Source organism: Hyla sarda, chromosome 1, assembly GCF_029499605.1.
Source record: "Hyla sarda isolate aHylSar1 chromosome 1, aHylSar1.hap1, whole genome shotgun sequence".
NCBI lineage: Eukaryota > Metazoa > Chordata > Amphibia > Anura > Hylidae > Hyla > Hyla sarda.
This window is the reverse complement of record NC_079189.1, coordinates 351,704,620-351,717,996: the sequence shown is the minus strand read 5'-3', so window position 1 is coordinate 351,717,996 and position 13,377 is coordinate 351,704,620.

Sequence of the window (13,377 nt, the reverse complement as noted above, 5' to 3'; positions counted from 1 at the left end):
GATCTGGCAGCCGTGGATAAGGTTCAGGAATTTCACTTAAACAGCCCACCTGTCCCTTTACTCTCACTCTTCTCTTTTCCGTATTTTTCCTGCCTCTCTGTAACAGCTCTCTATACATCCAAGATTTCCACCTCTTATAATAGAGACAACATTCCATCTCTATTCCATATAAGAACCACCATTGCTTTATGTTTTTGTTATTACTTAATGTTTTAATTATTATTTGTTCTTGATGTTCTTTTCTCCTCTTCCCTTCCTTTTCCTGCCCCCCCCCCCCAACCCCTCTTCCCCAACTGGTTTACTAGCTATATTAGCAGTCTAGCAGTATCCATTTGTAATGTAGCTACAGGTTTATTTTATGCTCTTAAACTGAATATTTGCTACCTGTCATTGCCTGTAACTGGACAAATGTCCTTTTTAATATGACCACTTTATTTGTTGTTTATATGTCATCTACATAAAGTTCAATAAAAATATTTTAAAAAAATTCCAACAGTTAGTCCAATCTCCTACAGTAGCTAGGCCTACTTACTTGTGTATACTCCTCATAAGAATATTGTAGTTCATTTGATAAGTATACAAACAATATATATATATATATATATATATATATATATATATATATATATACTGTATATACGACTCTTGCGAATTGTCCACAGGCTGCCGAGGTGTAGCATGGCACAGGAAGGATAAGGCAAGCAAGTAGTCAGGTCAGGCAAAAGGTCAGGGCTGGTGGCACAGGGTCATGGCAAGGTGGTCAGAGGCTGGCAGCACAGGTGCAAGGTCAGGAACTAGCAGGAAGGTACGGTACACGGATAATCAGAACACACAGAAAAATGCTTTCTCATAGGATTTAGGAGACAAAAAAATCCGGCAGGGGTCAAGGGGAAGTCAGTCACCTTTATAATGTCAGCGCCCAGCGGTGAGAGACGGTGTATGCGCGCACTAGGGGATGGGTGCTCACGCGCCGGCAAACAGAGACACGGGAGTGCCTGTGGTCCGGGGCACAGACCGCAGCACCAGAGGGGGCAGAGGCAGGTGCCTTCGGCCACCACACCGGACCGCAGGAGCACCCATAACAGTAGGGGAGCTCCTGCGGCCGGGACACCGGTCCGCAGGAGCACCTGTAACACAAACCTCCTAATGCTAACAGTATTTTTTTTAAACATAAAAAACTTATAATGCACTATTCCAAATTATTACGTACAGTGTGGGGGGGGGGGGGATTTATCAAAGTTGTTTATGTCCCGCATCAATATAGACCAAACTACAGAGCGTTAGGCCGGTCTATTGTGTGCCTAATTTATCAAAAGTTGCATGGCTCTTGATGAATTCTGTGCACGGACTTCGGGATCCATGCTTTAGACTGTATTTAAACCTGCTCCAGCATGGTCTGACATTTCAGTGTACTTTTAGTCAATGTGACTAAAAAAAAGTCGCTTTTGATAAATTCAGCACCAATGCATTTTCCCGTCAAAAATAGACTAGAATGCATCATGTTCTAAAAATCCTCTAAAGCAAAAGTCGCAGAAAAGTCGCACATATTTAGACTGCGACTTTCTGTGCGACAAATTTAGACAGGAAAAAACAATCTAAATCCTTTGATAAATCTCCCCCAGTAAGTTTCAAAACCCGTTATAGATTGTAAAGAACCGAAAATTGTCATTTGTTGTGTTTGCAGCATATATACTGAAATCAAAAGCAATTTCAATCAAACTTTTAACAACATTTTAACTTTTTAAACATTTTAACAGGTCACGTTACATTTTAACATAGGACCTCTTATTTGACAGCAGCTTCACAAGTCTTGCTTCCATTGAACTTGTGAGTTTTTAGACAGTTTCTGCTTTAATTTGTTTGCAAGATGTCAGAATAGCCTCCCAGAGCTGCTGTTTGGATGTAAACGTCCTCCCACCCTCATAGATCATTTGCTTGAGGATGCTCCAAATGTTCTCAATAGGATTGAGGTTAGGGGAGGATGGAGGCCACTCTATGACTTTCTCTCCTTTTAACCCTATAGCAGCCATTAATACAGAGGCATTCTTTGCAGCATGAGATGGTGCAATGTCATGGGTGAAGATGATTTTATTACGGAAAGCATAATTCTTCCTTCTGTACCAGGGAAGAAAGTGGTCAGCCAGAAACTCCACATACTTTGCAGAGGTCATCTTTACACCTTCGGGGACCCTAAAGGTGCCGGCCAGCTCTCTTCCTAGGATTCTGGCCCAAAACATTACTCCATTACAGACTTGCTGACATTGCAGCCTTATTGGAACAGGGTGGCCATCCACCAACCATCCACTACTCCATCCATCATGACCATCCAGGGTTGCACAGCACTCATCAGTGAACAGGACTGTTTGAAAATTAGTCCTCATGTATTTTTCTGCCCAATGCAGCCATTTCTGCTGATGAGCATTGTTTAGTGGTGGCCAAATAGAAGGTTTATGCACAGTTGCAAGACTCTGGAGGACTCTATACCTTGATGTCCCTGGGACTCCAGAGGCACCAGCAGCTTCAAATATCTGTTTGCTGCTATGTAATGATATTTTTAGCAGCTGCTCTCTTGATCTGATGCATGGATCTGGCAGAAATTTTCTTTGATGTGCCTTTATCTGCACAAACCTGTCTGTGCTCTAAATCAGCCACAAAAAAAACTTTTTTTTTTAATCAACTGGTGTTAGAAAGTTAAACAGATTTGTAAACTACTTCTATTAAAAAATCTTAATACTTCCAGTACTTTTTAGGGGCTGTATACTACAGAGGAAATGTTTATCTTTTTGGATTTCTCTGTCACGACCACAGTGCTCTCTGCTGACATCTGCTTTCCATTTTAGGAACTATCCAGAGCAGCATATGTTTGCTATGCAGATTTTCTCCTGCTCGGGACAGTCCCTAAAATGAACAGCAGAGGTCAGCAGAGAACACTGTGGTCGTGACATCAGAGACATCCAAAAAAATAAACATTTCCTCTGTAGTATTGGAAGTACTGGAAGGATTAAGATTTTTTTAATAGAAGTAATTTACAAATCTGTTTAACTTTCTGGCACCAGTTGATTAAAAAAAGTTTTCCACAGTAGTACCCCTTTAAAAATGGTGCTCTGCTTAATAATGTGGAACACCCACCGTTAGTAGTTTTTCCTTAAATTGGGCTCACCTGGCAATATAATTATCACAGATGTCCGAGATTGTTTTCAGTGATCAAAAGAGCCCTGAAACACAATGCCATCCATGAGTTAAACTGAAAAACAAAATATTTAATCTTTGTGACACTTAAATAGAATTTGCACAATAATTTGGAACAGGGTATAAATCAATCATTTTGATCTTGTGAGTTTTCATAGAGATTATTAAGTACGGTGTCCATTTTAGGACATCGTCAGTCATCAGCCACAACTCTGTCCCCCATCAAGTGAAACACCGTCCTGCCTCCTCCCTTACACCAATCTCTGTCAGTCATCAGCCGCAACTCCGTCCCCCTTCAGGCGAAACACCATCCCACCTCCTCCCTCACACCAATCTTCATCTTCCTTGAGCCTACACTCCCTTCTCCCTTCTCCATCATCCAAAACTCCTTCAGACCTCAGACAATTCTCCCTCAGACGAATCTTCCTGCCATATAGCAGATCCAACACTGCACAACATGTGTAGCAGAGTAGACACTGTAAAACTGCACATGTACTACATACACTACATGTTATACAGAGTCTGTATAGCAGAGCCAACACTGAATAGCATGTATAGCAGAAGCCATATAGCAAAGCGGAAACTGAATAACATGTATAGCACAACCCGTATAGCAGGCTGACATTGAAAAGCATGGATAGCAGAGCCCATGTAGCAGAGCAAACTGCACAACATGTACTTAAGAGCCTGTATAGCAGTGCCAACACTGCCCAGTATATTTAACAGGTCCCGTATAGCAGAGCTTTGTAGTACATGCTGTACAGCGTCAGCTCTGCTATACAGGCTCAGCTACACATGCTGTTCAGTGTTGGCTCTATTATACAGGCTCTGTAGCACATGTTGTGCAGTGGCACAGTTCCGGCTCTGCTATACGGGAGGAAGTTTCGTCTGAGATCTGAGGGAGAATCGTCTGAGGTCTGAGGGAGTTTTGGATGATGGAGGAGAGAAGAGGGAGTTTTGGCTGATAACTGACAGAGACTGATGTGAGGAAGGAGTCAGGACGGTGTTTCGCCTGACGGGGGACAGAGTTGTGGCTGATGACTGATGAAGATTGGTGTGAGGGAGGAGGTGGGATGGTGTTTTGCTTGATGTGGGACGGAGTTGTGACTGATGACTGAAGATGTCCTAAAATGGACAACATGATTAAGGGTAAACTTACGCTAGACTAAGTTGCTGTAATAAAAATTTGCAGTAAATTTGCACAAAAATTCCACCTTGATTTTGAAATGGATTTTTTTAATTATTTGAATTGGTAATTTAACTGTGGATTTAATGAAGATTTAAGCTCTCCTATTAATTCAAATGGGGAAATCTGCAACGTTTTTTTTGGCAAAAGATCGTAACAAAAATACTAACTAAAATATTGACCAAAATCAATTTGTAAAGCCAGCATTTAGGGGTTATCTCTTAAGAAAGCTCTCTAACTCCACTATATCTTTCTTGTACACTGTTGCCCAGTACTGTACATAATATTCCATGTAAGGTGGATGAATTATTTCTTTGTTGTGTACATACATATGCAACTTTATATGCACCCCATGATTTTATTTGCCTGACATTGGTTGATACAGGTTAATTTACTTTCAAGCTCCTAAATCTCTTTTCCATGTTAGTCTTCCCTAGTACTTTCCTATTTAATACATAATCCTCACCTGGATTTTTCCTTCCCATGTGCGTAATCTTACATTTATCAGTGTTGAACCTCATGTGCCACTTCTCGACCAACCCTCCAACCTATCCAGATCCATTTGTAACATTGTACTGTTCTCTACTGAGCTTAATATAATCTGCAAACATTGAAAAGAATAGAGCCCAGAACTGACCTCTGGCATGAGCCAGTTATTTACACACTTACAAATATTTACCCCAGCCCAAGCAATCTCTTTTTTTATGTGCCAACCTACTATATGGCAAAGTATCAAATTCTTTGGAAGATATATATCTAGTGATTCACAATGGTCCAGTCTTGAGCGTACCTCCTCATAAAAGCTAATCAAGTTAGATTAACAGGATCACTCCCTGAACTATACCTTCCTAAAGTTCATGGTCTTGTGGCTCATCGAGGAATTCCCTTAATGAAGGACAAGTTATGATGTATTATATTGTGGTCACTTTTTCCTAGGTGTCTTCCCACCTGCACTTTAGTTACTATCTTTTTTTAACTTTCAAAACAAAAGGTTTTATTATATACTGGGTCACATAACAATGTTATACACGATGTAAATACAAGAGTGTTCAGTCGGTATGGTCAAAGCATATACATAACTAAAGCGGGCTTCAAGTGAGGGCATGTGTAAACACAGTTATCACATAAGAGTAGTAATAGCGCAGCAATGTCGTGCGTTATGGAACCACTCCCATAAGTCAAGAGTGGTCAACAGGGTCCACGGACCAGAAAGAAAAAAATAAATAAATAAATAAAAAGTAAAAGAGCAAACAACTTATTGAAAACACAGCATGGAATAGGGGAAGGTAGAGTGAGTAGGAAAAGAAAGGCGGAAGGGGATGGGGGCAGAGGAGGAGACAAGAAAAGGGATGAAGGGATGGGAGCGTGCAGAAGAAGGAAAAAAAGGGGGGGGGGGAGGGACAAAAAGCACTAACCTCAGGTCCACTGGTCGTCACCTTCGAGCCGCCAGCCATCCAATGACCAACTCGTGTATTATTCTAGGCCTACCAAGCACTAGGCCTAAGTAGGTTGGGGTCTAGGGGAGGGGACGTGTAGGGGCATCAGTCGGCTCTATAAGCAGGGGAGTCTACATGCAATATCCAGGGGCGCCAGATTGTCAGAAATCTATCATTGCGGTCTGAGGAGTCTGCCATTATCTCTTCCATTCTACACAGGAAGAGAACTTCGGAGTACTATTCGGACAGTGTCGGGGGAGCGGGGGATTTCCACTTTCTGGGTATTACTGTTCTCGCCGCCATCAGCAAAAAGTGGGCGAGGATTTTAGCAGGAGTTTTACGGGAAGAAGGTAAGATAGTCAGTAAGAGCACCTTGGGGTAATTTTGATAGACAATATCAGTAATGGATGCAATGTGTGATAGAACCACGGTCCAAAAGGAGGCAAGCAAGGGGCAGGCCCACCAAATGTGAGTCATCGTCCCCTTCTCCTGTCCACATCTCCAGCAGAGATCTGAGACCTGAGGATACATTTTGTGCAAAACCACTGGTACTCTGTACCAGCGGGAGAGGAGCTTGTAGTTGGTCTCCTGTGCTTTACAGGAGATCGAGAGCTTATGGCACAGTGTAAAGGCCGTCAACCAGTCAGACGCGGCAAAGGAAGTCTGCAGTTCCGCCTCCCACACCCCAACAAACCTTGGGGGACTGCTTTCAGTCTCAGCCATTAGAAGGGCATATATTTGTGAGACAGCCCTAGGCGCGGGAGAGGAGGAAGCGCACAGTGTTTCAAACGGGAGCAGAGACCTAGCTAAGCGTAAGCGGTCTCCCATGGATGAAACAAAGTGTTTCAATTGTAGATATTGCATGTAAGTCAGAGAGGTGCGAAGGTGTGTCGGGACAATGCTTTCATAGGGGGCTAACAGGGTGCCATCTAGAAATATTCTTAGGGGCAGTGCCGGCGGTTCTGTCTTGCCTAGGAAGGATGAGCTCAGAAGTCCCGGGGGGAACTGAGGATTACCCAATATTGGGGTCAGGGGGCCATCTGAGGAGAAGAGTTGTGTAGTGGGTAGGTAGCATTGAAGTAGCAGCCATATAGTAGGCCCTGCAGTCAGGAACCGCAAGGCCACCCGACTGTTTGCGTCTAGTCAGTGTCTCTCTGGAGACCATCGACGGCCGTCCCACCCAAACGAAGGAGCGAAGCAAACCCTCCAATTTCTTAAAAAAGGGTCTCGGGAGGGCAATAGGTATCGCCTGAAAAAGGTAAAGCAATCTTGGTAGCACATTCATTTTTATAATGTTCGCCCTGCCCAGCCAGGAGAACGTACCCTTAGTCCATCTGGTCAGATCATTAGCCAGCGTAGAGAGCAACGGTATAAAATTAAGAGTGTAACTATCGGAGGGATTAGCAGGGACCTGAATGCCTAGATAGGTAATGGACCTAGTGGCCCATCTGAATGGGTATGAGGCACGGGCCTGCCTCAGTTCGCTTCCAGGGAGGGTGATATTCATGGCAGTGCTCTTGGTCATGTTAATTTTGTGATTGCTATATTGGGAGTATGAGTGCAGGATTTGAACAATAGCAGGCAGGGAAGCGGTGGGGGAGGAGACAAATAGAAGAAGATCATCCGCGAAGGCAGAACAGAGATGGTCACTCCCACCAACCTCAAATCCTCTAATACACGGGTTGTCACGTAGAGCAATCAAAAGGTGCTCCATACACAGGATATAAAGGATCGGTGAGAGCGGACACCCCTGCCTGGTACCATTACGGATGGGGAAAGGATACGAGAGAGACCCGTTCACCCGCACCTGTGCACTGTGGTTATCATACAGGGCGAGTATACGACTCAGCATGCGTGGGCCAATACCTATTTGACTTAGCGAGGCCTCCAGGAACCCCCAGTCCACCCGATCGAACGCCTTCTCGGCATCCAAGGAGAGGAGCATCAGCGGTTGGCGGCGGGCTATGGCCGGTGTATGATCGAGAATGTGCGTACAGTGTTGTCACGAGCCTCACGAGAACACATGAAGCCAGACTGATCGGGGTGAACTAGGGGTCCCAGAACCGCCGCCAAGCGATTCGCAAGCAATTTTGCAAACAATTTCGTGTCTACGTTGAGGAGGGATATTGGCCTATAACTGGAGCACTGGTTAGGGTCCCTCCCCTCCTTTGGTATGACTGTGATGTATGCTCTGAGAGACGAGGCAGGGAATCCTGTAGAGGGGGTGATGTTATTAAAGGATTTGCACAGTATGGGGATTAATTCGGCCCTCAGTGTTCTAAAGAATTTCCCCGTGTAGCCGTCCGGTCCTGGGTTTTTCCCGGACGGCAACCCCTTAATCGCTTTCTCAATTTCCGCGAACGGCTCCTCTAATGCTACCATCGCAGATTCAGGCAGTGTGGGAAGGGCAGTCTGTCAGATAGTTACTATCTTAAATTTGCAGGTTAAAATTAAATCCAGCCAAAAATACTATAGGCTAAAGGGGTTATCTGGGCAAAGAGATCTTATTTCCTAAAGGGGATAAGATGTCTAATTGCGGGAGGCCCGCCGCTGGAACCCCCCGCCATCCGCAAGCTCTTTCTGAGACTGGAGATGTGACGTCACGCCACCCCCCCCCCCTGGTGACTTCACGTCATGACTTCAAGACACACATAGAATGCGGGTGCTGCACAGAGATTGCGGGGGGTCCCAGCGACAGGTCCCCCGTGATCAGACATCTTATCCTCTATCCTTTGGTAGGGAATAAGATGTATTTGCCCAGATAACCCCTTCAAGGTTTACAGAAAATACAGGTAGGTTGGCCTAAAATGCATATTCCATGTTCATTCTCAACACTTTTACAGCATATTTATGTAACACCCATCTACAAATACTATGAAGGAGATTTATCATTCTTTTCAAATGTATGGCTTTTATATGACAATTTTTTTTAACTTACTTTTGCTTACATGTGACCTATTTATCAAATAGTTGCACAACCTTGACACATAAATCACACATATGCAAAACCCTGGAAACCCGCTTACAAAAGCATTTTTTAAAGCAGAAAAGTTTTCCCTTATGTTAATAGCCGAAGTTCTTTATCTACCCTTTATTACTAGTAGCATTGCTAGAGAGTGACAGGGAGGGGGGCGTACCGCATCGGGTGACACCCTGACTGGCCTGCCTGGCACTAAATAGCTGCACTCCAACTATCCCACAACAACCCATCCACTCTCCACAGAAATTAAAAAATATTAAAAACATACTATGCCGCACCATGAATATCCGTACTCTGGAGGCTTTTTTGTTTAAATTTGAGTCCGCATTTTGTGATGTTGGAGAGCAAAATCTTGCGTCGCTGCGCTAAGGCCAGAGTTTACATCAGGAAGGAAGACAGCGCAGCACCAACAGGCACATAAAAAATTGTGAAGCCACAAAAAAACAAAAAAAAAGTCAGTACGTTACCCTCCCCAAAATGTGCATGAAGCTGTATTACTATGGATGTTTCTTCTTTTTACTGAAAAAATGTTATGGCACATATGGGTTATTTACGAAGACTGTAAAAATTCTTATACAATCATTTTGTGTCTTATTCTATTTTAACACGACATTAATTTCAAAATGTTGTGGGTACGCCAGCATGTACGTGTCCTAAAATTAACAAGATGTGCAATGTGTATTTTCAACCTTAAAATGAATAGAGTTATTAGTTATATAATAAATTTTTTCTATAATTAACATTAATGTAGTAGCTTTGATTCATGATGTTGTTAAAGTGGGTGTCAATTTCCTTTTCTGCAGACATATGCACTTTCTGTAAGCCAGGTTGGACCTGGAATACATATGCGACTTTTAAATGGAGATACGACTGTCACTGTCTGCGGTCAGCCCACTGCATAATGCTTTGCTCAGATTGCTTTCTATTTTATATGTGAAGGCCTCCTAGTATCAGTAGTTCCTCTGTGCAATGCTCTCTGCTCATTTTTTTTCCTCCAAGATGGCTGCTGCAATACAGTGCATAGGTTTTTATCAGCCTCTTAAACCCACTTCTGTCTCCTTATTCACCTGTAAGCTGTTTATCACATAACACAAGGTATGTTTGGTTAACCTAGGGTCATGTGAACAAGGTATGCTGGGCTAGAACCTTCACTTCGGACCAATAGGCAGACGGCTGGCAGAGGACTCGCCTTCAAAGCGTGATTCATTGCTAAAAAAAAAAAAAAAAGAACTTTACCCGGGCATAACTCGCCAGCCAGTAAAGGATAAAAAGTAAGTGACCTCTGTATGGACTCCTGTTCACCCACACTATAACCTAATGTATTGGGTTAGGTGTGGGTAAACTGGCTGACAGTTTTCCTTTAACCCCTAAAGGTTTTTCCTCCTCACCTTTTAAAAATCATAACGCTTTCGGTTTTCCTACAGCCCCATGTGATGGTTTGTATTATGCGCTACCAATTTAATGCACTAGTGGTACCATTTTTGTTTTGATGGGACGTTTTGATCTCTTTTTATACACTTTTTTAGGGTATACAAAGTGACCAAGAATATGCAATTTTCGACTTTAGAATTTTTTTTACATGTACACCTATGAACATGCAGATTAATTAACATTATATTTTTATAGTTTGGAGATTTACGCATGCAGCAATACCGCATATGTTTATATTTATTTTTGTTTCCATTCTTATGGGAAAATGGGGTGTGATTCAAACTTTTATTAGCGGAAGAGTTTAATCACATTTATAAATTTTTTTAAACTTTTTTTTTTTTTACACATTCATAGCCCCCATAGTGGACTGTAACATGCAATCTTCTGGTTGCAGACACTGATCAATGCTATGCCATAGCATATCCTTGATCAGTGTTATCGGCATTCTGCTGCTCCAGCCTGGATCTCAGGCATGGAGCAATAGATCGCTGATCGGACAGGCAGGAGGAAGGTAGGGACCCTCCTCACGTTCTCTCAGCTGATTGGGACACCGTGTCTAAGGGGTTAATACCGGACATCACCACGATCGGTGATGTCCGGTATTAGCCACGGGTCCTGGCCATTGTTAGCCGCCGAAACCGACACGCTATGAAGCGTATGGTATGCCCTGCATTCTTAAGAGGTTAAGGCATGCTGATTTCTTATTAAAATGTGCCAGACCCTGGTTGAAATATCACTGCTTACTTCTTCTCTGGGCTGGATAGAAATTTGGGTATTGGTTATTCCTAATCCTTCTAACATTCTTGGCAGATTTGAAGTGAAAAGTGGTGATTTATAACTCTCAATATGAGCGGTCAATACGAAACACCCCAACAACAAACCCCCCCCCCCAAGACACATATATATATATATATATATATATATATATATATATATATATATTTATTTATTTTTATTTTTTTTTATTGAGTTGCATAGGTTAGACAACTCCCTTTGGGGGATTAAAAATGCTTTTGATAATTATTTGCTTTAACTAACATTGAACTCTATGAAAGTACAGTAGAACCTATACATGTACTTTAAGGAAATAGAGCACATACATTTTTTTCCTCTTACACCTTATGAGTATAGTTATATAACATGAACTCCCTGAGCTGTAACATACAGAATAAAAAGCATATATGTAGCAATGATTAATGACTGGCAGGAACTAAATTCAATATACATGAATCATTATTCTGCTCTACATTTCAGTCTTGACATATAGTGCATGTGAAGGTTTAATCTCTGTAACAGGCTTCCACATCATCATTTTCCTACCATTCAGATTACTTTCTGTAATTTATCTTACAGAAAAATATAAGGAAATTATTTGATTATATTATTTTCATTGTGTATAGAGACTCTAGTGGATTTTGCTGTTAAACTTACTGCATGCTCCATATGTTGCTATTAAATATGGATCCAGCATGACCTAAATCCAAGCTTGCTAAATATAGCAATAACTGTGAATTCGAGGGGGAACAAATCTCCCGTTTGCTGTTTGATGCCGATGAGTTATATTTAAAATAAAGTCAGCAATGGATAACCACATTGATCTGACAGAAAAAAATGAAAATGTCAAATTATGAATACAGCGAAATGCAACTTAAAAATAGAACAAGCGCTGGACTATTTTCTTTAGCTGGGGTCACATATAAAAATTTGGTATTTTTTTTCCAAGTTAGAAAGCATTTGCTTATGTGGCTGTGCAGAGAGAGCTCGGTTAATCCTCTTCAATAAATATTTAAAAGAAAAAACAGAACCAGCCTTGGTAAATGTGTTTTCTGGGTCAGCAGAGATGAAGTAGAACCAGCTGATTAGTAAGGCAGAAAGAATCCACCAGGGATTGCAGAATAGCAGCTCGCTTATAGGAAGCTTTTTGTGACAGGACTTTCTTGCTAAATCCTAAGTATATATGTTAGCACAGTTTTTGTCAGTTTATTTTTTGCCCATGCTATTTTTATTTTCTACTTACCATATTACTCTCCCAGTATAATCACTGTTACCGATAATTTGTCGGATCAAACTATTTTATTACATTCACTGCGATGATCAATGATCATTCTGCTCCACATAAAAATACTTAAAAAAAATCAGTTAATATTTAATACATGTAAAAAAAAAAAAACTACAAGCTGTCTATAAACGTTCAAAAACTTTTAGTGACCAGAAAATCTATCTGGGATGAAACGGTAAGTAATGGGGAAGAGAGGGAGAAGTGGAAACTGCAGCTAGATCTAAGTGCTATGAAAGAGGAGGGTGATTGTATTAAGGCAAGAAATAAGCAAGAAAGCAAGAAGCAGAGATGTCTGATTGCTCAGAGCACAGAGAACCTCGCTTACAGCTCAACAGAACACCATCAGCACCTTCCGCAGGGTAGACCTATCAGCTACCCATTAAAGGAGTACTCCAGGATGTAAAAACTTAAGTGTCAGATCATGAGGGGTCCGACTACTGGGATCCCCTTGATCTCTTGCCCTGTGCCCAGCTCTCTTCTTGAATGGGAGGATAGGATAGCGGATACATTTTTATATCCCAGAGTACTTCTTTAAATGTAATTGAAGTGGTATTCACAGCCCATGCTGCTCTAGACACTAAGCCTGAGTATACCCCCAGTGAAGGCAAAGTTTCACTTGTCAATAGTAATTCACTCACTTTAGGGCAATCGTAATGATAATTGATTATTGTCAGGGTGAGAACACAAGTAGCAGCTGCCACATGCAGATTGTTAAAAGCCGCACAGAGTTGGGGTGTAGGGGTGGATTTAAATGCTGCATTTTTCACATTTTTATTCAGTTTTGAAGGTTAGAGTACAACCTAGCTTTCAGCTATAGATTGCAGAAGTTGTACAATGTTGTTATTGACAGTGTAGATTTATAAGATAAAAAATTTTAAAAAATTATTTTACCTGTTAACCCATTAAGGACTCAGACAATTTTCACCTTAAAGGGTAGCACCCACCATCCTATTTTTTTTTCTGTCCCTGCCTATTGCCAATCTATCCCTAACCCCCTCCCTGCTTTTAATTTTTATTTTTACTATATTAAAAATGCCTTTTGTCTGCCTGGCAGTGTGCTCACTACCAGGCAGACTTCCCCAGCAGGCACCACGTC